General features: G+C 36.2%; 1 protein-coding gene across 1 annotated transcript in view; it reads right to left on the reverse strand.

The window, feature by feature from the left end:
- SHISA6 (shisa family member 6) overlaps positions 1 to 25,059 on the reverse strand; it is a 526,490-nt gene that overhangs the window by 47,510 nt on the left and 453,921 nt on the right. The window lies entirely within an intron of this gene.

The raw sequence follows: 25,059 nt of genomic DNA on the forward strand, positions 1-25,059 counted from the left end.
TCTCTGAAAAAGGTCTCATTTCTAAAATATATAGAGAAATATCAAAATTATAATAATGGAAACCATTCCCCAATTAATAAATGGTCAAAGGATATGAATAGGCACTTTTCAGAGGGAGAAATAAAAACTATCTATAGTCATATGAAAAAGTGCTCTAAATCACTATTGGTTAGAGAAATGCAAATCAAAACAACTCTGACATACTACATCACACCTATCAGACTGGCTAACATGACAAAACCAGAAAAATTATATATGCTGTAGTAGATGTGGGAAAATTGGAACACTAATGCATTGTTGTGGAGTTGTGAACTGATCCAGTCATTCTGGAGAACAATTTGGAACTATGCCCAAAGGTCTATAAAACTGTGCATACCCTTTAACCCAGCAATACCACTTCTAGAGTAACATCCCAAAGAGATCATAAAATGGGAAAATGATCCACATGTACAAAAATACTTATAGCAGCTCTTTTTGTGGTGGTCAAGAAGTAGAAACTGAGGGAATGTCCATCAGTAGGTTTACATTATGCTATTACATTTACATATGACAATATACAACACTGGGGAATGACTGAGCAAGTTGTGGTGTATGAATGTAATGGAATACTATTATGCTATAACAAATGATGAACAGGCTTCAGAAAAATTTGGAAAGACTCGTGAACTAATGCTGAGTGAAATGAGCAGAAATAGGAGGACATTATGCACAGTTACAGCCCCATTGTGTGATGACAACTTAGCTCCTCTCAGCAATGCAAGGATCTAAGACAACTTCAAAAGACTCATGATGGAAAATGCTAGCCACATCCAGAGAAAGAACTATGAAGTCTGAATGCAGATTGCAGCATGCTATTTGTTCTCTCTTTTTTCCTCCTTTTGTTTGCTTTTTTTTGTACTTTCTTTCACTCATTCTAATTCTTCTTTACAACATGACTAATGTGAAAAATATGTTTAATAAGAAGATATATATAGAGCCTTTAGCAGACTGCGTATTATCTTGGGGTGAACAATGGGAGAGAGGTGGGAAAAATTTAAAACAAAAACTTATAGAAGTGGATGTTGAAAATTAAAATTAAATAAATTAATTTAGAGAAGAAAAAAAAACAAACTTTGGTAAATCAGCCAGAGTGTGTTTTGAATATATTGTGCACATCTCTAATTCACAACAGCCCACTAGTATCCTGGGAAAACATAAGCATTTTATTTTCCCTTGCTTCCCCAGTGCCGCATAGAGAAGATTCTCAAAATAGTTAAGTGTGGCATAGATTTTATACAGTCCCACATGCATAGGAAAAAATCACAATTGCTCCCACAAGAGAGAGATAAATGGATTCAGAAACAAAAAACGGAACATCAGAACTCAATTAGAACATAAAAAACATTGGTCTTTGTCCTGGAAATGGTCTTTTCCAACTTAAAGAAAACAAAGAAAAGAAAAAGGAAATCAAGTTTTTTCTCTACAGATTATCCCAGCCCACACAGAAGTCTCCTGGAAGCGATTTAGGTCTAAAAGCATTTCCCTCAACTTGTGATTAGAAACTGAACTGTATTTCATAAAAATTATGTTCTGATTTCCTCATTTCATGGGACCACCTTAATTAGAATCCAGACAATATTTCCAGGTGTCCCTTCTCAAAGAACACAAAAACATCTTTTAGGGGTTTCTTATGTGATCCAGTTGAAGGTTCAGTGAAATTTCCTCTGGGTTTCTACACAAAAGCATACCCCAAATCTCCTTCAATGGGTCCCCACCACTAAAAGGAAAAAAAAATGAATTTGCAAACTCACCCAGCAATAGAATAAACAGGTTCAGTTTTAGATTAAAGTAAACAGAATCAGGTAAGCCAAAAATAAGTGTGAGGCTCCTGAGAAAAAAGGATTAAGCACTAAGAGTTGGTAATTTGAGATTTCTAGGCCAAGAAGCAAACTTTATGCTATGAATCTGTACTCGTAAAGATCTCACAATGAGGCATACAGCCTGTATCTATTTAGAAGCAGAAGAAAATTTGTAAACATTTATCAGCTAAGCATCAGCATTTTAGGGATGCAAAATTCATACCTCTCATATTAACTTTAATATCAATAGTTGTCAATGGTGCAGTAAGATAATAGGTATCAGTACTTAAATATTTAACTATGAAGAAGTTGTCTCAAAAGGAACTGATCTGACTTGTAAACACAATAGAGAAACTGACTTTCATAATCATAGCCTAAAATAAAAGAGTGAAAAACTACCTATTTTTAGCAATTCAAAACAAAATTCGCTTTGGTCATTTTAAAGGAGATGGTCATATTTAGCTTGCTTTTGGCCATCTTAATTAACTCCCTTCCACCAAATGCTTGTAACACAAAAAACGGTCTCAGAAAGTTAGCACATTTCTCCAAGCATATAGTAATAGAAACTGGGGAAATTATGCAGATTAGACTAGATGGTAGAATACACAGAGCTCTTTGACTGGAGTGGGATAGCACTTCAGCTCAACCAAGGAGAGAATGGCTTCCTGGATAATTCTGCTATAGCAGCCTCTACAGGTGCAGGTGCTGGGAATCAAGGGAAATATTGTGGGGTAGTGACTTCCTCACACATGTGTGGCTCTGAGTTTACAGCTTTTTCATCATTCGAAAGTTCATGCTTGCATTTCTCATGAACTACATCTCTATTTCTTCTCCAAAGTTCCTTTATGCTTATGCAGCACTACAAGCTCGATGTAGACAGCTGGTTGGTTGTTCTTCCTTTTCAAAGGACCAAACTGACATCACCATGATAAAGTGAAATTTCAGTGTGTCTAACTGTGGTTGATCAGACCACTATGAGCTCAGAATGCTCCACCTCATGTTAGGCACAGATAGCTTATAGAAGTGAATGTTGAAAATTAAAATAAATTGGATATCCCAAATTTGCACATCCTGTGTTTACTTTGTTCTGTCTTAATTCTGCTTTGCTCAAAGCACCCTTTCTGATGTTAGCACATCACGCTGAGTGGTCCTATGCCAGTGTCTCCCATGTTGCACAGTCAAATTCAAAGTTTTTGAGAGAAACCTTGAGAGTGTCCTTGTATCATTTCTTCTGGCCACCAGGTGTTCATCTGCCCCATGCAAGTTCTCCATAAAAAAGTTTTTTTGGCAAGCATACATTTTGCATTCGAACAACATGACCAGCCCATCGGAGTTGTGCTCTCTGAAGCATAGTTTGAATACTTGGCAGTTCAGCTCAAGCAAGAAGTTCAATGTCTGGTACCTTTTCTTGCCAGGTGATCTTCAGAATATTCCTAAGACAGGTCAAATGGAAGTGATTCAGTTTCTTGGCATGGCGGTGGCAGACTGTCCATGTTTCACAAGCATATAACAATGAGGTCAGTGAAACAGCTCTGTAGACCTACAATTGGGTAGTCAGTCTAATACCTCCTCTCCCAAACTTTTCTTTGGAGCCTCCTAAACACTGAGCTAGCTCTGGCAGTGCATGCATCAATCTCATTGTCAATGTGTACATCCCTGGAAAGTACACTACCAAGGTAAGTGAACTTATACACAGCTTTCAAAACTTCTCCATTTGTTGTAACCAATTGTTCCACGTATGGATGGTGTGATGGTGGCTGATGGAGCACCTGTGTTTTCTTGGTGTTGATTATTAGGTCAAAATTAGCATAGGTATCAGAGAATTGATCCATATTTCGTTGCATCTCAGCTTCAGAGGCTACATTGAGTGCACAATCATCTGCAAACAGAATATCGTGTACCAACACTACCTCTACTTTGGTCTTGGCTTGTAGCCTTTTCAAATTGAAGAACTTGCCATCAGTATGGTAGTTGACCTTGATGCCATGTTCATCCTTATTGAAAGTATTTGTTAACATGGCTGAAAACATCATGCTAAAAAGCATGAGAGCAAGCACACAGCCCTGTTTCACTTCATTGGTAACTGGAAAGGCATGAGAGCATTGTCCATTACCCAGAACCTGGGTAAACATGCCATCATGAAATTGACATACAATATTGATGAACTTCTCCAGGCAACCAAATCATCCCAACAGCTTCTAGGTGGGGATGTTGTATTTGATGACCTTCAAAGTCCTTTCAGGCTTTATATCTGTGATCCTTTGGTCTTATAAATATGCCAAGTTCTCCTCCTAGGCAAGTGCATTGGGGTATATGAAAGGAGTAAATAGCTTGAAATAGGTGGCCAGTTATGTAAGTTCTTCCAGAAAGAGCCAAGTTCCAATAAGTGGAAAAAAGATAAAATGAATATGAAGAGACAAAGAATGTGATGAAGTTGGTTGTGAACTAGTGAAGATTCCAAAAAAGGCACAAGGAAAAAAGAAGGGAGGGCAAAGAAGAAAAGGGACTGGAATAGGGTAATATTGGAATGATTGGCGATGATAGCATAGGAAAGGGTAATAAGGAAAGGGGAAATTTTGCCTGGAAAGATGAGAACCTTGAAATGCTATTGGGGAATCTGAGGGTATGATATTTGTAGAAAGAACTAGTTGTGTTTCTATATTCTAGTATCCTGTAATGATGGAGGGTGGTTTTGTTTTCCATCTCTAAATTCTGGCCCAGAATTCTAGATCCCTAAGGACCATGTTTCACCCATGGAAGCAGATCATCTCAAAATGACAGAGGATGAGGCATACCCAGAAGAAACTTTGTATGTAAAGTATGAATTTAACTATGTTACATCTGATGCTAGGGACCCCAGACCTTTCCTAATTCAATGGACTTTTGATAAAATTTCCAGGCAGAATAAGATTCTGCCTTTTTTCATGTGTTTTGGGGGCTGGGAGAGGAGTATGAGGGCATATGGAAGCATTAGATCCTCAGATCCAGCTGGAGACAGCTATCTCCAGGGTGATATATCCCATTGACTCGATATAAATAGCCAGCCCTGAGCAGCCTTTATCAGTGATTAGATGAAAATTATTTCCTTTGCATTTGAAATCACTGGTCTGTTTGGAGCCTGGGAAGGGATTGTTTTGAGCCAGAAATAGAGAGGTCTCAGACAAGTGGCTGAGCCTGTTATACCTCAAATCCTAGATTGCTCTAACCAACTGACTTTCTGTTTCTAGTATTCAGAAATGCCATGGAGGTAAGGAATATGAGGCTGAACCTCTCACTCCTCTATTACCCTATTATTCTTGTCTTGCCTTCTTCTGAGGCAATATTAGCTATTCCAAACACATTCCCTCCTAAAGGCCTTTTCTCTCCCATTGCTATGCTTGCCAGATAACTTTATCTCCCATTTCATTGAGAAAATAGTAGCAATCAGTCATAGACTCCATATTTCCTCCTCTCAATTCCAACAAATGTCAGATTCTTTCCTTTATTTCCTCTTCCTTTTTTTTTTCTTTCATAGGGAGAAGTGTCTCCCCTCATCTTCATTTTCCCCTGTAGTTTCATTCCTATTTTCCAACCTATTTCCTCTTGTAATTTGCTCTATAAATCATCTCCTCTCTAATATCATAGAACTCTCTCTCTCCAATGGTTTCTTGTCTAGTCACATACTCAGATCTTCCCCAGTGACCACATTTCCCAAAGGAAAATATGGAGGACAATCAGAATGAGGAAGGAACATAATCATGCCAAAGTAGGATCTCAGGATAACTTAAATACATGAAAAATGCACTGAATTTGATATCAGAGGACCTGATTTCATATCCTACCCCTGTGTCTTCTATGTCATGAGATAAACAAGATGAAAGACTAGATATTTTCTCTGATCCCCTAGACCTCCAAAATCTCTCCAAAACAGAAATTACGCACCAAGGATAAAGAAACTTAAACAGTCTCCATGATTTAGGACACTTAGATACAAAAAGAAGGCAAAAAGAAAATAAAATTCATTATCTGACTTCTAAATTGAGCTCTTTCAGGACTCCTTCCCCACACTCCCTGTTATGGTCAGCAAGGCTGACACACAGGCTTGCAACAAAACCCATCCCAAGACCCACCTTCCTTTCCTCTTTCCAGTGCCTTGGATATTGTACAGAATTCAACTTCAACCAAAATGTATAGCCCCTCACCTTGGAAGCACTCCACACTGTGGAAGCTCACTGGGGCCACACAGCTAGCAGTGCGACATTCTATGCTGTAAAAGATGTCTGCAGGACAGCCAGGAACAGAGGGAAAGGGACAGATTACATGGTTGGGTTTAAAATGGAGTTCACCCCCTATGTCACCCGCTCCTTCTACCCAGAGTCTCAGATACAAACTACAAAAATCAACCCCATAGCATCAGCATGACAGCCAATGCCAGGCCCAGCCAGAGAGCTGAGAAGCAGAGGGAAGAGGATAAGACTCTGGGAAGGGACACAGTGTGTACTTGGGGATGGGGAGGATTGCTGAGTAACACTCTACTACTAATCCTGAGGGAGACTACTTAGAACTCAGTTAAGGCCAGTTCTGTCCTTACAAAAGTTACTTGGTACAGACTTAGGTTGGAATACCACAAATTACCCAATGTTAAGGGAGGTCGAGATGCTTTGAAATTCAGCTTCTAAGGAAATTGCTATTAGAAGGAGAGAGACAGAGACTCAGAAAGTGAGTAATAAAGGAAAATAAGAGGAAAAAAATGATGGAAATTACTAAAGATTTCAGGAAAAAGAAAACTCAAAAACTCAAAAAACCTCAAAAACTCAAATGAGTCAACAGGGAAATCATTAACAGAAGAAAAGAAATATGGCTTCTAGATCTAGCAAACAAGAATAAGCATCTATGAATAAATGCTGCAAAAGAAAAGAAAAGAATTCAAAACTTCATGAGACAGAAGACTGTGGAATGTGAGAACATAAAATCACAACTTGCACTTCTTGAGTGGTTCAAAAGAGAAATGAGCATAATGAGTACAGAATTTATGTCCTACATAGCAAAAATAATGAATAAAAGAAATTGGAATCTACATTGGCAAGTCAAAAAAGAAGCAAAAGAAAGAAAAGTAGAGAAGAAATGCCAACATACAGAAAGGAAGGACAACCTAGAAGAGAAGCAAGAAAGAATAACACTGAAAGAAAATGTTTATTATGCAAGCAAAATATATGGATCTTGAAGACAGGATGCACAGAAGCAATCTAAGAATCATAGGCAGCCCAGAGGAACCTAATAAGACAAAAAAACCTTAATATCATAATGCAAGAAATAATCAAAGAGAAATGCCCAGAATTTCTGAACATAGAAAATAAAATATCATTTGAAAGACTTTATAGATAACCTCCAGAAAAACACAAGGTTGCAAACAATCAGTCACATGGTGGTTAAATTTAACAGTCCAATTCAGAAACAACAAGTTCTGTAAGTAATCAAGAGAAAGATCTTCAAATATAAGAGGAAGAAAATTCAAATAAAGCAAGACTATTCTGCACCCACCAGAAAATGTTGGCAAGAATGGAATAATGTATTCAAAAGAGCAGTGGAGCACAGGATATAGCCCAAGATGATCTCTCTTACAAATCTGGGTTTAGGTATATATGGGAAAAGATGCATTTTCAATAACAAAGGGTACTTGAAACATTTTTAGAAAAAAAACAGATCTGAAGATATTATTTGCTTTTCAAACTTTCCAAGCAATAGAAATTTAGGAAGAGTGGATAAAGGCTGCAAGCAAGGACAATAACAGTAACAGAATGATAGCAGAGAGATGAGTAAGACTTCTTTCTAAATAAACACAAAGAGGCAGGGATGAGGCAGAAGTCTAATTGATGTGATAGTGAAGAAATGGGCCTAGGACATTATGGATAGAACTGACAACCTCCTGCCTATGGATGAATCAATGGTTTTTGTGGATTATATTACAACATAGGAATATACATGAAAAAAGGAGAGAGGAAAAGGGGATAGAGAGTAATGTGTGATGTGCCTGAGTCAATTTGAGGGCTGGAAACAAAGAGAGGGTGACTATTGTAGACTCAGTAAGAAAAGACCCTGTAGAGGAGTGGGTGAGGAGAAGGTGGAGGGAAAATTACAAAAAAGGGGAAAAGAAGGGCACCTTACTTTTCTGGAGGGAGAGTGTTCTATTGATATATAGAACTATATAGAACACTTCTATAGTTGAAAAGAGATGGTTTGTGAAGGGAGATGAGGAGCAGACATTTGGTGGATTCTGGGGGATTTGGTGCTTGAAAAGTTCATCATGCTATCTTAGTAGAAGGGGAAGTTGAAACACCTGGGGGAAACTGACATTTACAGGAGCAGGAAGTCATAGGTCCAGGAGTGAGACTTTAATATGAATGAGGAAAGAGGTAACCAGGGGAGGGTATAGACTAGTGGTATACTACATAATCAGGGATGTGATGGAGGAGACAACCTATTAAGGGGTAGTGCCCTCTTTAACACCTGCAATATTTGCCATTGTTCTGGGAATGAGGCATAATGGAAAAGAAGAATCTATGGAATAAGTTATAAAAGAGAGAGGCAGAAACTTCTTAAAGGGTAGAGCCTAGAGTGGATACCTTGGAAGTTTTGAGTGCATGAGAAGTAAGTTTTGAATGCTATTCACTTTCCTTGGTAGTATACTTTCCAGGGATGTATATATTGATAATGAGGTTGATGCACACATTGCCAGAGTTAGCTTAATGTTTGGGAGGTTCTGAAGGAAAGTATGGGACAGAAGAAGTATTGGACTGATTATCAAACTGAAGGTCTACAAAGCTGTTATGCTGACCTCATTGTTGTATGCTTGTGAAACCTGGACAGTACACCAGTGCCATGCCAGGAAACTGAATTACTCCCATTTGAATTGTCTTAGGAAGATTCTGAAGATTACCTGGCAGTATAAGATATCAGACACTGAGGTCCTTACTTAAACTAAACTCTCAAACATTCAAACTCTACTTCAAAAAGCCCAACTCCAATGGGTCAGCCACATTGTTGGAATACAAAATGTGCATTTGTCAAAAAGACTTTTTTATGGATAACTCATATAGGGCAAGCATTCACATGGTGGTCAGAAGGGATACAAGGACATCCTTAAGGTCTCTCTTAAGAACTTTGGAAATGATTACATAACATGGGAGAGAATAGAAATACTAGATAATTATAGGGATCATGAATCAGAGGATGAAGGTCTAAAAGAGATAGAGAAAGACAGAATGGATGATGAAGTGAGAGAAATTCATTTTTAAAAGGGATGCAAAAGTGAAACAGAACTAGTGAACAGGACTAGTTGAAGGAGAGGAGAAGAAAACAAAATCTACTGGACTGAGAAGGGAAAAGGGAGGGATAATGGTAGGAAGAAGTGTATAATCAGATAAAAGCAGGAGAGAAAAAGAAAAAAAGAAAACTCGCAAAGAGAAAGGGGTAGCAAATGAGCAGAGAAGATTGGGGTGAGAAGAGAGGCAGTGGGAATAGGGCCACCTTAAAAATATTGATGCAAAGTAATTGAAGGAGCATAGAACAGTACTATGTTTTTACAGTGGAAGAGGGGAGAAAAATTATAACTTGAAAAGAACCCAACGAGGAGACAAATAGAGGAAAATATAAGCCTACTTCTCATAGCTTTGAATGTGATAGATTAAACAATTCAACAAAACAAAACAGTGACGGATTGAATAAAAAAATAAACTTCTATAATCTGTTGCTTACAAGAAAAACATTTAAAAAAGAGATACAAAATTGTGCACAAAATAAAACTAAGATGGGATTTTTTTTACTATATTATCCAGTGAATCCATGAGGAGTTGCAATCATGCTATCTGACAAATCAAAACCAAACATTCAAAAAATAAATGAAGATAAATAAGAAAACTACATTATGCTGAAAGCAGCCACAGTCAACTAACCAATATTAGTAATAAACCTATTCATCCCAAATGCCTTAGCATCGAAATTCATAAAGTACATTATCTGAGATAAAACATAGACAACAATATGACAAGGGTAGGATACCTTAACATTCCTCTCAGTTTTTGGATATTTCTAATAGAAAGGTAAGTAAAAAGATAACTAGAATGGAACTGAATAAATTGCTGAAGAAATTAGAGTTAAAAGTATTTTAAAACTGAAACTACAACAAAATGTATATACTTCTTGGCACCACATTTTTACAAAATTTTATACAAAAATTGACCATACACTAGAGCAAAGACATATTGCAAACAAATGTAAAAAGGCAGAAATAACCAATAATCCTTTACAGACCATAATGCAATAAAATTGAGATTGTTTCAGAGATGACAAACAAAAGATACAAACACAACTTGAGACTTAAAAAAATGACGTGGATAATAATTAGTGGATCAAAGAAAAATCATAGAAGCAATTAATAATTATGTAAAAATATGATAATAATGAATTAGCATACCAAAATTTCTGGGGTTCAGCTAATATAATCCTCCAAAGGAAAACCATATCTTAACAAACATACATTAAAAATATGAAAAAGGAGTATTAGTCAATTGAATATATACTTTTAAAAATTAGAAAGTCAACAAATGAACAAACTTAAAATAATCACAAAAGAAGAAATATTAAAAATTAGAGAAATAGGTAAACTTGAAAAAACCATAGAAATGATAAATAAAACTAGAAACTAGTTCTTTGAAAAGACTAATAGAATTGTTAACCCTTAGAAAATGTGATTAACATTGATTAAAGAGACGCAAATCAAAACAACTCTGAGGTACCACATCATACCTATCAGATTGGCTAACATGACAAAAGAGGAAGATGATAAATGTTGGAGATGTGAGAGAGTTGGAACATTAATTCATTGTTGGTGGAGCTGTGAGCTGATCTAACCATTCTGGAGAGCAATTTGGAACTTTGCCCAAAGGGCTACAAAAATGTGCATACTCTTTGACCCACCAACATTGCTTCTAGGACTGTCTCAAAGAGATCATAAAAATGGGAAAGGATCCCACATGTCCAAAATTATCTATATCATCTCTCTTTGTGGTGGCCAAAAAATGGAAATGAAAGGAATGCCCATCAATTGGGGAATGCTTGGACAATTTGTGGTATATGAATGTAATGGAATACTATTGTGCTATGAGAAATGTTGAACAGGAAGACTTCAGAGAGGCCTGGAAGGACTTATATGAACTGATGGTGAGTGAAAGGAGCAGAACCATGAGAACTTTGTACACAGTAACAACCACAGTATGCGAGGAACCCTTCACAGCAATGCAAGCACCTAAAAAATTTCCAGTGGACTCGAGTCAAAATGCCATCCACAAATAGAGGGAGAACTATAGAACTGGATCACAGAATGAAGCAGACTGTTTTCTTTTGTGTTTTGTTTTGTTTTGATTTTTCTCATGGTTTCTCCCACTCATTTTAATTCTTCAATGCAACATGACTAAGGAGAAAATGTATTTAGTAAGAATGTATGTATAGAACCCATATAAGATTGCATGCCATCTTGGGGAGGGAGGGGGACATAGGGGACAAGGAGGGGGAGAAAATCCAAGATTTATGGAAGTGACTGTAGAAAAGTGAAAACAAATAAATTAACTAAAAAAGAAAATCTGATTAAAAAGAAGAAAGCAAAAAATAAAATAAATAGAAATCAAATGAGCAAGGTAAAATTACAATAAAATCAGAAGGAACAAAAAGAATCATTATGTTGTATTATATACAGTAAGCTGTTAACAAAACTGAGAACACAAAACAAATAGAAGAACATATTTAAAAAATGTAAGATATTTAAACTATTCAGAAGATCATATGGAGACATTAAATATCTCAACCTCAGAAAAGGAAATAGATTTAGCTATAAAGAAACCACCAAAGGGGCAAGGGTGGGGGAAGGGAGATTGGTAAACTCCTGAGAATTCTATCAAACTTTTAAGGAAGAATTAGTACCCATACTTAACAAATTATTCTTAAAAATTAAGAAAGAAAGCCCCATACCAGAATCCTCTAATGAAATAAATGTAGTCATACCTAAACCAGGGAAACATAAAACACAGAAAGAAAACTATAGACTAATATCATTAATGAATGCTGATTCAAAAATTGTAAACAAAATTCCCTCAAAGTCTATAGCAATTTATCCAAGAAATCACTCAGCATGACCAAGTGGGATTTATATCAGAGATGAAGGATTGATTCAACAATCAACAAAATTAATCACATTAGAAACAAAAACATTCATAATCACATGTCCATGTCAATAGGCACATAAAAATCTTTGAGAAAAATGTTTATACTAAATGTACATATATGTGTATACACATCTATCTGTCTATCTATCTATCTATCTATCTATCTATCTATCTATCTATCTATCTATCTGTCTGTCTGTCTGTCTGTCTGTCTGTCTGTCTGTCTGTCTGTCTGTCTATCTGTCTATCTATCTGTCTATCTAATTATACTTATACCTTTATGCTAAAAACCCTAAAAAGTAAAGGCACAGAGGGACCCTTTTTAATATTGGGCTGGAAATTTATTTCACTTCATCTTTTGTGGGTTCTGCTGCTTTAGAACTTGTTTAGAGTCATTTTTTAAAGGTATTTGAAGGAGTTTGAGGGAGAGCTCAGGTGAGTCCCTGCCATTTGGCCTCCATCTGACCTTTTTTAATATTGCAAAAAGCATCTACTTAGGCTAAAAGCAACTATCATATACAATGGGGACACAGTAGGACCTTTACCTAATAAATATGGGAATGAGGCAAGGATTTCCCCTTTATTCCTATTATTTGATACAGATCTGGAAATGCTAGCAGCAGTGATAAGATGAGAAAGAAATGAAAGGGGCATGTAGATATAAAGAGTAGATATAACTATCCCTATTTCTGTTGATATGGTGGTATACTTGGAAAATCCTAGGCAATCAGCAAAGATATGGATTAAGAGAATTAATAGCTTCAACAAAATTATAGCTACAAATAAATCCTCAACAAATCGACAGAATTCTTATATAATGATAATGAAACAAAAGAAACAATAATAGAAAGAAAAATACCATTTCAAATAACTACAAAATAGATCAAGAATCTGGCAATCAACCTACCACAGCACAGAAGGATTTATATAGATTCAATTACAAAGTGCTCTTTAAACCAATCAAGACCAACTTAATAGCCCTAGGAACATTTAGTGCTCATGGTTAGGTTTTGCCAATGTAGTAAAAATGACATTACTTTCAATGCTATATCAAACAAAGGGATATTTTATAGAATATTATAAAATGAAATGATTTTATAAAATTTGTTACAATTTTATAAAATGATAAATTTATAATAAGATTTATTGAGAAAATATGATCTAGAATATCAAGTGATTTGATGAAACAAGTAAAAATGAAGAAGGGATAAGACCTCCACACCTCAAACTTTATTATAAAGCAGAAATCAACAAAGCCATCTGCTCTTGGTTAAAAATACAGAACTAGACTACAGAGAATTGCAAATGGTACAACTCAGTAGCCCCGTATTTGATAAAATTAAAAATATAAATTACCTAGGAGAAGCCTACCTGTTTCATAAAAACTGGTGGGAAAACTGAAAAGCAGTCAGGCAGAAATTAGGATTAGTCTTACGCCTTACACCAGATTCCACAATACTTTCTAAATGGATATGTGACTTCTATATCAAAGACCAAGGTGTTAAAATTAGAAGAGAAATAGATCACATACCTCTCACAGATAAAAGTAGAAGATGAATTATATACCAAACAAGAACTGCAGACAATTATAAACGATAAAATAGGCAACTTTGATTACATGTAATGTAATGCAATGCAATGCAATTCAATGCAATATAACATAATGTAATGTAACATAATGTAATGCAATGAAATGCAATGTAATTAATGTTTATAATGTAATTTTAATGTTAATGTTAATAATGTAATTAATATAATATAAGCAATATAATATAATATAATGTAACATAACGTAATGTAACATATGTAATGTAATGTAATGCAATGCTATAGAATTGAATAGAATAGAATATCTTTGAGCTGTAATTTGTGCATCTGTAAAATGGAGTTGGACCCAATAATCTCCTTCATCAATTTGCTACAATTTAAGTAAACTTATTTTCTTGCTGTTCCCTAAACATGACCTTCCTTCTCCAGTGATTGATGATCACTGATTGTCTCACATTCCTGAAATGCATTTCTTCTTTACCTCAGGCTCCTAGAATCCTTAGTTTTTTCCCCCAAAATAATGATGAGCAGTGTGATCTCAGAAAAACCTGGAAAGATTTGCATTGGCTAATGTAAAGTGAAATGTACTGTGTACAAAGGTTTGACAGTATTGTAAGATGATCAGTTGTGAATGAGTTAGCTATTCTCAGCAATAAAATAATCCAAGACAACTCTGAAGGACTTATAATGAGAAATCCTATCTATCTCCAGAAAAAGAACTGTTGGTGTCTGGATACAGAATCCATCACCCTTTTTTACTTTATTTTTCATGTTTTTAAAAATATCTTTTCTTTCACAAGATGACTATTATGGATATGTTTTGCATGCCTACACATGTATAACCTATATTGAATTGCCTGTCTTCTCAACAGGGGAGGGGTTGGGGAGGGAAGAAGGGAGAGAATTTGAAGCTCAAATTTTAAAAGTGAATGTTATGAATTGTTTTTACATCTAATTGGGGAAAATAAAATAATTAAAAAAAGAATGAGTGGGTCAAAAACTCATTGAAATAATCAAGAATTTCATCTAGGAGAATGACAAAAATGAGACAACATACCTAACTTTATGGGATGGAATCAAAGCAGTTCTTGTGGAAATTTTATATCTCTGGGAAATAGTATGGCAGAAAGCAGGCATAGACCAACATCTTATATGAATAAATACAGAAAAAGCAGATCAATGAATTTAGGCATGCAACTACAAAAGCTAGAGAAAGAACAAATTAAAATCTCCAATTAAATAGCAAGTTAGAAGCTCTGAAAATCAAAGGAGAGACTAATAACATTAAAATTAAGAAAACCATTGAACTAAGCAAAACTAAGAGCTGGTTTTATTAAAAATATAATAAAATATGTAAACTTTTGATTAATATGATTTATTTTAAAAAAGAATGAAAAACAAATTACCAATATCAAAAGTGAAAAGGATTAATTCATCACTAATAAAGAGAAAATTAAAAGAATAATTGAGAGCTATTTTGCCCAACTCTATGCCAATAAATCTGACAATTTAAGTGAAATGGATGAACGCTTACAAAAAAATAAATCACCCTGATTATCCAAAGAGAAAATAAAAATATTTAAATAATCCCATTTTAGAGAAAGAAATTGAGCAAGCCATCAAAGAGTTTCCTAGAAAATAAATCTCCAGGGCCAGCTGGATTTACAAATGAATTCTACCACATTTAAAGAATAATTAATTACACTATAATATAAACTATTTGAAAAAATAGGTGAAAGTAAAATTCCTTTCATGACATAAACATGGTGCTGATACCTAAATCAGGATGAAGCAAAATGGAGAAAGAAAATTATAGACCAACTTCTCTAATGAATATTGATGATGATGCAAAAAATTTCAATAAAATATTGGCAAATAGATTACAGTAATTTATCATGAGGACAACACACAATCAAGTGGGATTTATACCAGGAATGCAGGGCTGGTTCAGTATTAGGAAAACTGTCAGCATAATGGACCATGTCAATTAACAGAATGAACTGAAATCATATGATTATCTCAAAAGATGCAGAAAAAGTATTTGACAAAATACAGTACTCATTCCTATTAAAGACAGTAGAGAAGATAGGAATAAATGGATGTTATCCCTAAAAATCTAAAAACACCAGCAAGCACTATGTAATGGGGATAAATAGAACCTTTACTAATAAGATGAGGGGTGAAACAAGAATGACCACTATAACCACTATTCAATATTATTCAATATTATACTGGAAATGTTGATTTTAGCAGTTAGAGAAGAAAAAGAAATTGAAGGAACTAGAATAGGCAGTGATGAAACAGAACTATCACTCATTGCAGATGATATGCATAGAGAATCCTAGAGACTCAAGTAAAAAACTACTTGAAATAATAAACAACTTTGGCAAAATTGCAGGATATAAAATAAACCCACATAAATCATTGGCATTTCTATACATTAGCAATAAAAGTCAGCAGCAAGAAAAAGAGAAATTCCATTAAAAATAACTGTAGCATTGCTGAGGGCAGAGCCAAGATGGAGGAGTAGAAAGATGCACATACACTAGCTCTTCCCCCACAGTCCATAAAATACCTGTAAAGAAAGACTCTCAACAAATTCTAGAGCAGCAGAAGCCACAGAACAACAGAGTGGAGGAAATTTCCAACCCAGGGTGACTTGAAACGTCATTGGGAAAGGATTGTTGCACTGGACACGGAACAGAGCCCAGCCCAGGCCACCCTTGGCAGTGCAAGGCACAGCACCAGGAGGAGGACCTGAGCAGGCCTCGGGAGTGGAATCCCCCACAGGTGCCAAAGGTCAGTGAGAGGGTTTTTTCAGCTGGCCAGGAAGGGAGCAGGGTCTTCCCTCCCACAGCAGCCTGCATCCATTTTTGGATTGTAAAACCCCTGGGGGAACTGAGCAGCTGATCCTTACCTCAGCCCTGTATGGCAGCCCTGTCCCCACCTAATGCTCCTGGAGGAATTGAGCAACTTATCTGAATCTTAGCCCCCAACGCTGGCTTGGTGGAACTGGAGGCCAGGTAGTTGTGGACAGGAAACCCTACAACTCACAGATTCTAGGCACAAAAGTTTCTGGCTGCTCCTAGATCAGTGTACACACTTGATTGTGCCAACTTGGAGTAACTGAGATCTTACAGATTCCCAGAGTATACCCTACTCTTGCCAAAGGACCCAAAAGTCAAGTAACTAGTTGGGAAAATGCCCCAAAAAGGGAAAAAATATAAGACTATAGAAGGTTCCTTTCTAGGTGAACAGATATCTTCTCTCATCCTTTCAGATGAGGAAGAACAATGCTGACCATCGGGAAAAGACATAAAAGTCAAGGCTTCAGTATCCCAAAAATCCAAAATAAATATTCAGTGGTCTCTGATCATGGAAGAACTCAAAAAAGGATTTTGAAAATCAGGTAAGAGAGGTGGAGGAAAAATTGGGAAGAGAAATGAGAGAGATGCAAGAAAAGCATGAAAAGTGAGTCAACAACTTGCTAAAGGAGATAAAAAAAAATGCTGAAGAAAATAACATTTTTAAAATTAGGCAAATTCAAATGGCAAAAGAGGTTCAAAAAGCCAATGAGGAGAATGGTGCTTTAAAAAGCAGAATTAGCCAAATGGAAAAGGAGGTTCAAAAGCTCACTGAAAAAAATAGTTCTTTAAAAATTAGAATGAAACAGATGGAGGCTAACGACTTTGTGAGAAATCAAGAAATCACAAAACAAAACCAAAATAATGAAAAAATGTAAGATAATGTGAAATAACTAATTGGAAAAACAACTGACCTGGAAAATAGATCCAAGAGAGACAATTTAAAAATTATGGGACTATCTGAAAGCCATGACCAAAAAAGAGCCTAGACATCATCTTTCATGAACCAGAAGGCAAAATAAATATTGAAAGAATCCACCAGTCACCTCCTGAAAGAGATCCAAAAAGAGAAACTGCTAGGAACATTGTAGCCAAATTCCAGAGTTACCAGGTCAAGGAGAAAATACTGCAAGCAGCTAGAAAGAAACAATTTGAGTATTGTGGAATTACAATCAGGATAACACAGAAGTCAAAGGAACTAGGACTAAAACTAAGAATCACCTATCCAGTAAAACTGAGTATAATACTTCAGGGGAAAAAACGATCATTCAATGAAATAGAGGACTTTCAAGCATTCTTGATGAAAAGACTAGAGCTGAATAGAAAATTTGACTTTCAGACACAAGAATCAAGAGAAGCATGAAAAGGTAAACAGGAAAGAGAAATCATAAGGGACTTACTAAAGTTGAACTGTTTACATTACTATATGGAAAGACAATATTTGTAATTCTTGAAACTTTTTTCAGTATCTGGGTAGTTGGTGGGATTATACACACACACAGAGCACAGGGTGAGTTGAATAGAAAGGGATCATATCTAAAAAATGAAATTAAAAGGTGAGAGAGGAATTTATCAGAAGGTGAAAGGAAGAAATGGAATGGGGCAAATTATCTCTCATAAAAGAGGCAAGAAATACACTTTTCAATGGAGGGAAAAAGAGAGGAGATGAGAGGGAAAATGTGAAGCTTACTCTCCTCACATTTGACTCAAGGAAGGAATAAAATGCACACTCATTTTGGTATGAAAACCTATCTTACAATATAGGAATGTGGGGGAGAAGGGGATAGACAGGGTGGGGGGGATGATGGAAGGGAAGACAATGGGAGGAGGGAGCAATTAAAAGTCAGCACTCTTGAGGAGGGACAAGGTCAAAAGAGAGAATAGAAGAAATGGGGGGCAGGATAGGATGGAGAGAAATATAGTTAGTCTTACATAACATGACTATTATGGAAGTCATTTGCAAAATTACACATATATAGCCTATATTGAATTGCTTGCCTTCCCAATGGGGATGGGTGGGGAGAGAGGAAGGAGAAGAATTTGGAGCTCAAAGTTGTAGGAACAACTGTTGAGTATTGTTCTTACATACAACTGGGAAAAAAGAAATACAAGTAATGGGGTATAGAAATTTATCTTGCCCTACAGGACAAAAGAGAAGATGGGGATAAGGGAAGGGAGGGCAGTTTGGTGGTAGGGGTAATTAGAATGCTTGGCATTTTGGGGTGGGAGGAGAGGAGAGATGTGGAGAAAATTTGTGACTCAAAATTCTGTGGAAATGAATGTTGAAAACTTAAAATAAATAAATTAAAAAAAAATAACTGTAGACAATGTAAAATATTTGGTAGCCTACTGGTCAAGACAAACCCAGGAATTATGTGGACATAATTACAAAACACTATTCACACCAGCAAAATCAGATCTAAACAACTGGAAACATATCAATTGCTCATGGGTAGGCTGAACTAATATAATGAAAATGACAATTCTGCTTAAACTAATTTACTTATTCAGTGACAAATCAATTAAACTACCAAAAATTATTTTAAAGAGCTAGAAAAAATAATAACAAAATTTATCTGGAAGGAAAGGTCGAGAATATTAAGGAAATGAATGAAAAAAAAATGCAAGAGAAGGTGGCCTAGTCCTACCAGATCTAAAACTATTGTGAAGCAGCAGCATCAAAACTATTTGGTTCTGACTAAGAAATAAAGTGATGGATCAGTGGAATAGGTGAGGTACACAAGACACAGTAGTCAATGACTATAGTAATCTACTTTTTGATAAAGCCAAAGACTCAAGCTTCTGAGATAAGAACTCACTATCTGACAAAAATTGCTGGAAAAGTGTAACATATTATGGCAGAAATTAGGCATAGATCAACATCTCATACCCTATGCCAATATAAAAACAAAATGAATACATGATTTAGACATAAAGGATGACACTATAAACAAATTGAGAGAGTAAGGAATAGTTTACCTGTCAGATCTATGGAACTCAAAATCCTGTAAATATGAATGTTGAAAACTATCTTTATATGTAATTGGAAAAAAGGAAATAGTATTGTGGGAAAAATTATTCAACAGTTTAGAAATTAGCATCTTCATCTAAGGTATTTTTTAAGGTGGTGTTATTTTCAAGGGGTTAAAGGGAGAGTTAGGGGAGGACCCCAATTTTCATTCACATTCTCTATGCCTTCTCTTAAATTATAGTCATTTGGAATCTTAGCAACAGCTATGCAATAGGTACACAACAGTGTGTGTATATATTTATATGTATGCATTCACACCTATAGTGTGTGTGTGTTCACACTGTATAAATCACTCTCTTTTACTTAAGGAGGAAGTAATGGAGGAAGAGGAAGACATTAAGAGGACATTTTAGCATCTCAAGTATTTTTCCCAAGTACCTTTAATGTGAATCCATAAATTGGTTATGAAATTTGACTTGGAAGAATTTACTAGTTCATTCAGCTCCATACTTAAACTTTTAGAGTACCAGAATGTATCTGTATTCCATTCTTTCCACCAAGGGTCTGATTCAGCATCTGCCCACCCATTCAATGAGATTTCATATGCTGGTACACTTTTAGAGAGTGGATGTTCCAGGGATTCTGGGCCTTTAAAAACAGAACATTAACCATACCCAGCAATTTCTCTCAGCTCCAATAACATCTGGAAACACCCATGCAATTTAGAATAATTTCAGGTTACTTCTCAACCACCACTAGGGTCAAAACAGAAGGAAAACAGACAATTTTATTCATTTAATGTCAAACATTCCACAGTAAAAGCTGTAACACAGATAGCATAAATAAATACTGGGAGAGAGAGAGAGTGCTATAATGGATAGAGAACAATGACTCTACAGTCAGAAAACTCTGGTTTAAATCTCAGTATTGTTAATTGCTGTCTATGCGACTCTATTTAAATTACTTAACTTTTTGGGTCCTCAGTGTACTCTCTTGAAAAATGATGGCTCCAAGAGAGAGGATTAACAAGGAGGTATATACTCAGACCTCTTTGACACAATTCCTTCCCAAAGATTTGGAAAATATATAAGACCACCACTCTAGTGCAGGCCCTCATCAGCTCATGCTAGACTATTGCAATAGCCTGTGGTGGTTCTGCTTGCCTCATCTCTCCCCACTCTAATCCATCCTCTGATTCAATCATGAAAGTGATTTTTCTAAAGCTCTGGTCTAACTATATCACCCACCACCCATCCCCTGCTTCAAAGTCTAGTGGTTCCTCCAGATCAAATACAAAATATTCTGTTGCCTTCAAGATAAAATACAAAATGTTCTGTTTGGCATTCAAAGCACTTCATAACCTAACACACCTCTGCCTTTCTAGTTTTCTTATACCTTACTCTTCCTCCTTCCACATATTCTGTGTTTCAATGACACTGCCCTCCTTGTCATTCCTTATTCTATCTCCCAACTCTACATTTTTTCACAGACTGTTTGTCCCTCATGCCTGGAACTCTCTCCCTCTTCACCCCAATCTCCTGACTTCTCTGGTTTTCTTTCAAGGTTCAATTAAATCTCACTTTGTACAAGGATCTTTTGCAATCCTTCTTAATATTAATGCCTTGTCTCTAATTGTTAATGTCTTCACATAAATTGAAAATTGTTTCCAATTTGCCCTGTATATATCTAGCTTGCATTTAATTGTTTGCATGTTGTCTCTTCCCCCAATAAACTGTGAGTTCTTTGAGAAGCAGGATTGTTTTCACCCTTTTGCTTCAGCATTTAGCTCAGTGCTTGATGCTTGTTAATAACACAAGTCTTAGAGTTGCTTGGGAAAATGAGATGTTAAGTGACTTATCCAGGAGCACACAACCAGAAGATATCAAAGTCAGGACTTCTACCCTGGTATTTTTGGCTCTGAGGCTGGCTTTTTATCCTCTATTCCATGATGCTTCTCTAACACTTACATGAGCTCTAAAAAACGTTATACTTTAGTCTCATTTCATCCTCGAACAAACCTCAGAGGAAGGTACCACATATATTTATTTAGATAAGGGAACAAAGTCTCAAAGAATTTAAATGACTTTTCCATGGTCACTCAGTAAATTCAGAAATTAATCTAGCTTCTTTTGACACTAGATAAATGGCATTCTTGACACTAGTTCAACAAATATATATTATGCATGTATGCACGCGAGTGTGTGTATGTTTAATTGCTTTTCAGTCATGTCCAGCTCTTCATGACCCCATTTGGGGATTTCTTGGCAAAGATACTGGAGTCATTTGTCATTTCCTTTCCCAGGCCATTTTACAGGTGAGGAAATGGAGGCAAACAGTGTTAAGAGTTTTACCTAGGTCACACATCTAATGTCTGAGGACAGATTTGAACTCAGGACAATGAGTCTTCCTGACTCCAGGCCCAGCACTCTATCTACTGTACTATTTAGCTGCCCATAAATGTGTATACACACATGCATCTGTGTATATACATATACATATGCACACAGGCATATATTTGGATGTATTTAAATTAAGTATTATCACCTATTGGCCCTAGAAAAGTTACTTAGCCTCTCTGCCTCATTTGTAAAATTATGGAATTGGAGTAGATGGCCCATAAGGTCCCTTCCAGCTTGAGATCTATAATCCTATAGAGTATTGTGTAGCTCATACTCTTAGACCCAGGAAAACTGCATTTGTCCTTCAAGGTCTCCTGAGCATTTGAGGTATCTCTCTCCACTGCCACCAGCTTCAGCTCCCACTGGGCATGTTCTCCTCACTAATGGTTACCAATGATTAGTACTTCAGTTCCATTCAATCATTTAAAATCAGTTAGCTTTTTAAAAGCTATATTTAAAAGCAATATTAACTTTAAAGATACAGTAAGAACAAATAGATAAAACACTTGCCCTCAACACCTCAGGAAAACAATCTTAGCTTAGTTCCTGCGCAGCACTGACTTCACTAAGTTCATATACAGATGTAGCCAGATTACTCCGGATCATAATATTCTGGGTGTCTGATGCATGTACAGAGCAGCTGGAGTCGTGTCTTCCCATGTCAGTCACCACTGGAATGGGTCCAGAAGGCCCTGCCCAAAGGTCACTCTTTGCTCTTCAGAGCATCAGTGGTGCTCTGCCTGCAAGCACAGTCTCTGGAATGCTGGGACACCTAAGTATGTTCATGACCTTTTGAAACTCACAAGATTAGAGGTTCCAAATTCACCTAAAATGAAGAAGAAAAGGCCAAGGATTGAGACCTTTTCTCAAGGTCCCAAGGCTTCTCCTCTTACAGTATGTCTACTTATGGACGCTGGAAGGGACAGAGTCACTGAAATCCTCAAACAGAGTACCTATAAAACAAACAGGGTTAAATAACTTGCCCAAGGTCACACAGCTAGTTAAATGCCTGAGGTCACATTTGAACTCAGGTCCTCCTGACTTCAGGCCTGGCATTCTATCCACTGTACCATCTACCTGCCCTATCACATGTTGCTTGATATCTGATAATTCATATTGATATAGATATTTGTAGTTTACAAAATATTTTTCTTACTAAAATCTTGTGAGGGAGCTACAACAAGCATGATTATCTCTATTTTTCTGATGAGGAAACTAAGACTATTGACATGATTTGCAAAGATTACACTAAGTTAATGGCAGAGCTGTTACGCAAATGCAGTACCTCTGAGTTTAAATAAATCCATTGCTCTTTTACCATGCACAGAGTTAGACTGGTAAATAACAACTGGCTTTCTGAAAAAAATTAATGTACCAAGAATATGCTTAAGTTTAATTTGTATTAATATTTTCTTCATCAGTTTCTTAAGTCTAGATAGTCAGCAATATAATATAGCAGATCCTGATTGGTAGTAATTGTTGATTTCTAGAGTGTAAATGCTTACATTGAGAATTTAGCAATCAGTTGGTTTGAGCTGCCTCCAGCACACTCCTCTCTATATCACACTGTTTCCTTTGCCCCCTGGAAGAGTTCTGTCTAAGTTTGTTATCCTATGTTCTCCTCAGAGAGAAAGCTTTGTCTATGGAACATTCTGGTGTTATGGAGTCAAGGGAACTGGTTTCAAATACTGTCTCAGTTAATTACTTTTGTGTTTATAGGCAAGTCTTTGCCATCTGGGCCAAAGTCTCCTGGGAGAGTTGAATTATATTTCTTCCAGCTCTAGATTCAATGACCTCTGAATTCATCTTACAGAAACACTTGCCTTTCCTCTATGTTCTTTCCCTTATTCTGAGAAAAGGTAGTTCCCCAACAAGCCATAAGCTAGTGATTCTTTGTGAGAGAGTGGGCAAAAACCTTATCTGGAATGATTTTGCAGGTAGTTGTTTGTCCCCAAAAATCTTTGGCCACTTAGCTGGTGTGTAAAATTCCCTTGATAGGAATTCAGTTTTTTGTTTTTAGATTTTGATACTTGTCAAATGTCGAATAATACTGGGAAGGTAATTCTAATAACTTGTGCAAATACCTTTTAAATTAAGGGACTAAAAACAATTTTTTTTTAAAGTTGGGAAATGGGATTGAGAGCTTTGCCAAGAGGACTAGAACAATGGACTCTTGTTGGGGAATATAAATAATGTTGGAAAGAAAGTTGGAGCCAAACTTCTGGGTTTTTGAATGCCAATGTAGGAAGTGCATAAGAGGAATTTTTTGGGTGACTTGATAATTTTAAAGGGTGGGTGAGTCTTTGTTTAGGATGTTCATTGCACTTGGGCTATTGAGAATCATTTGGGAATAAATTGAGGGCTAATAGTTCTCTTTTTCATTTTGGGGAAAGAACAAGAGATAGCCAAGAACAGGTTAGAAATCAGAGACCTAAAATCATCTTTTGTTTCCTGGTGAGTTGCCAGCATGTTGGCATAGTCCCCAAAGCACTAAATGACCATCAACCCTTCACTTGCCCTTCAATCCCCAAAGATGGAAGCCCACAGGGGCAACTCGTCAAACAGAAGAATTTCTTGACTCCACATTCTAGGACCCAACCATAGAGAGCTGGGTTGCAGTATCACATATTCACAATCATTTAAGTCAACCAATTTATTTCCAATCAATGAGACTTAAAGTATCATTTATCTCAATGAAGTGTTACTTGGCATACCCCAAAGATGTCAGTGATTATGTCCATAGTTCTATCTATAAGAAGATACAATCAAAGTCTTTAACACAATTTGATCAAGTTGACCAGGGAGCTCACTTCATCACCCCCTCTACCCATAAGGCATATAAGTTTATAAGCAGTATAAGCTTTCTGGACATTTCCAAACCTGTAATCTGGCACTCTTCCTCCCTTCCATAAGATCTTGGACTCTATCTCTGGGACACTAAGCTCTGACAGGTAAACTCTGTCTTTATGCCTAATTCTGGCCATTTCCAATCCATGCCAACACTTGAATATCTTTATCCATCTATTTAATTCCAGTTCTTGCCCTTTTTTAAATGTAAGCTCCTTCTCAAGGTGGAAAATGAGATACTTTTTTGGATATGGCTAATGGAGAAATTTATTTTCCTTGATTATGGATATTTGTTACAAAGGTTTTGTTTTTAATTCCTTTTTTTCCCCCAATGAATGTGGGGAGGTGGAAGGTAGAGAAATAAATGTTTGCTAATAGAAAACAATTAAATACATT

The sequence above is a fragment of the Notamacropus eugenii genome, chromosome 2 (assembly GCF_028372415.1).
Source record: "Notamacropus eugenii isolate mMacEug1 chromosome 2, mMacEug1.pri_v2, whole genome shotgun sequence".
Lineage (NCBI taxonomy): Eukaryota > Metazoa > Chordata > Mammalia > Diprotodontia > Macropodidae > Notamacropus > Notamacropus eugenii.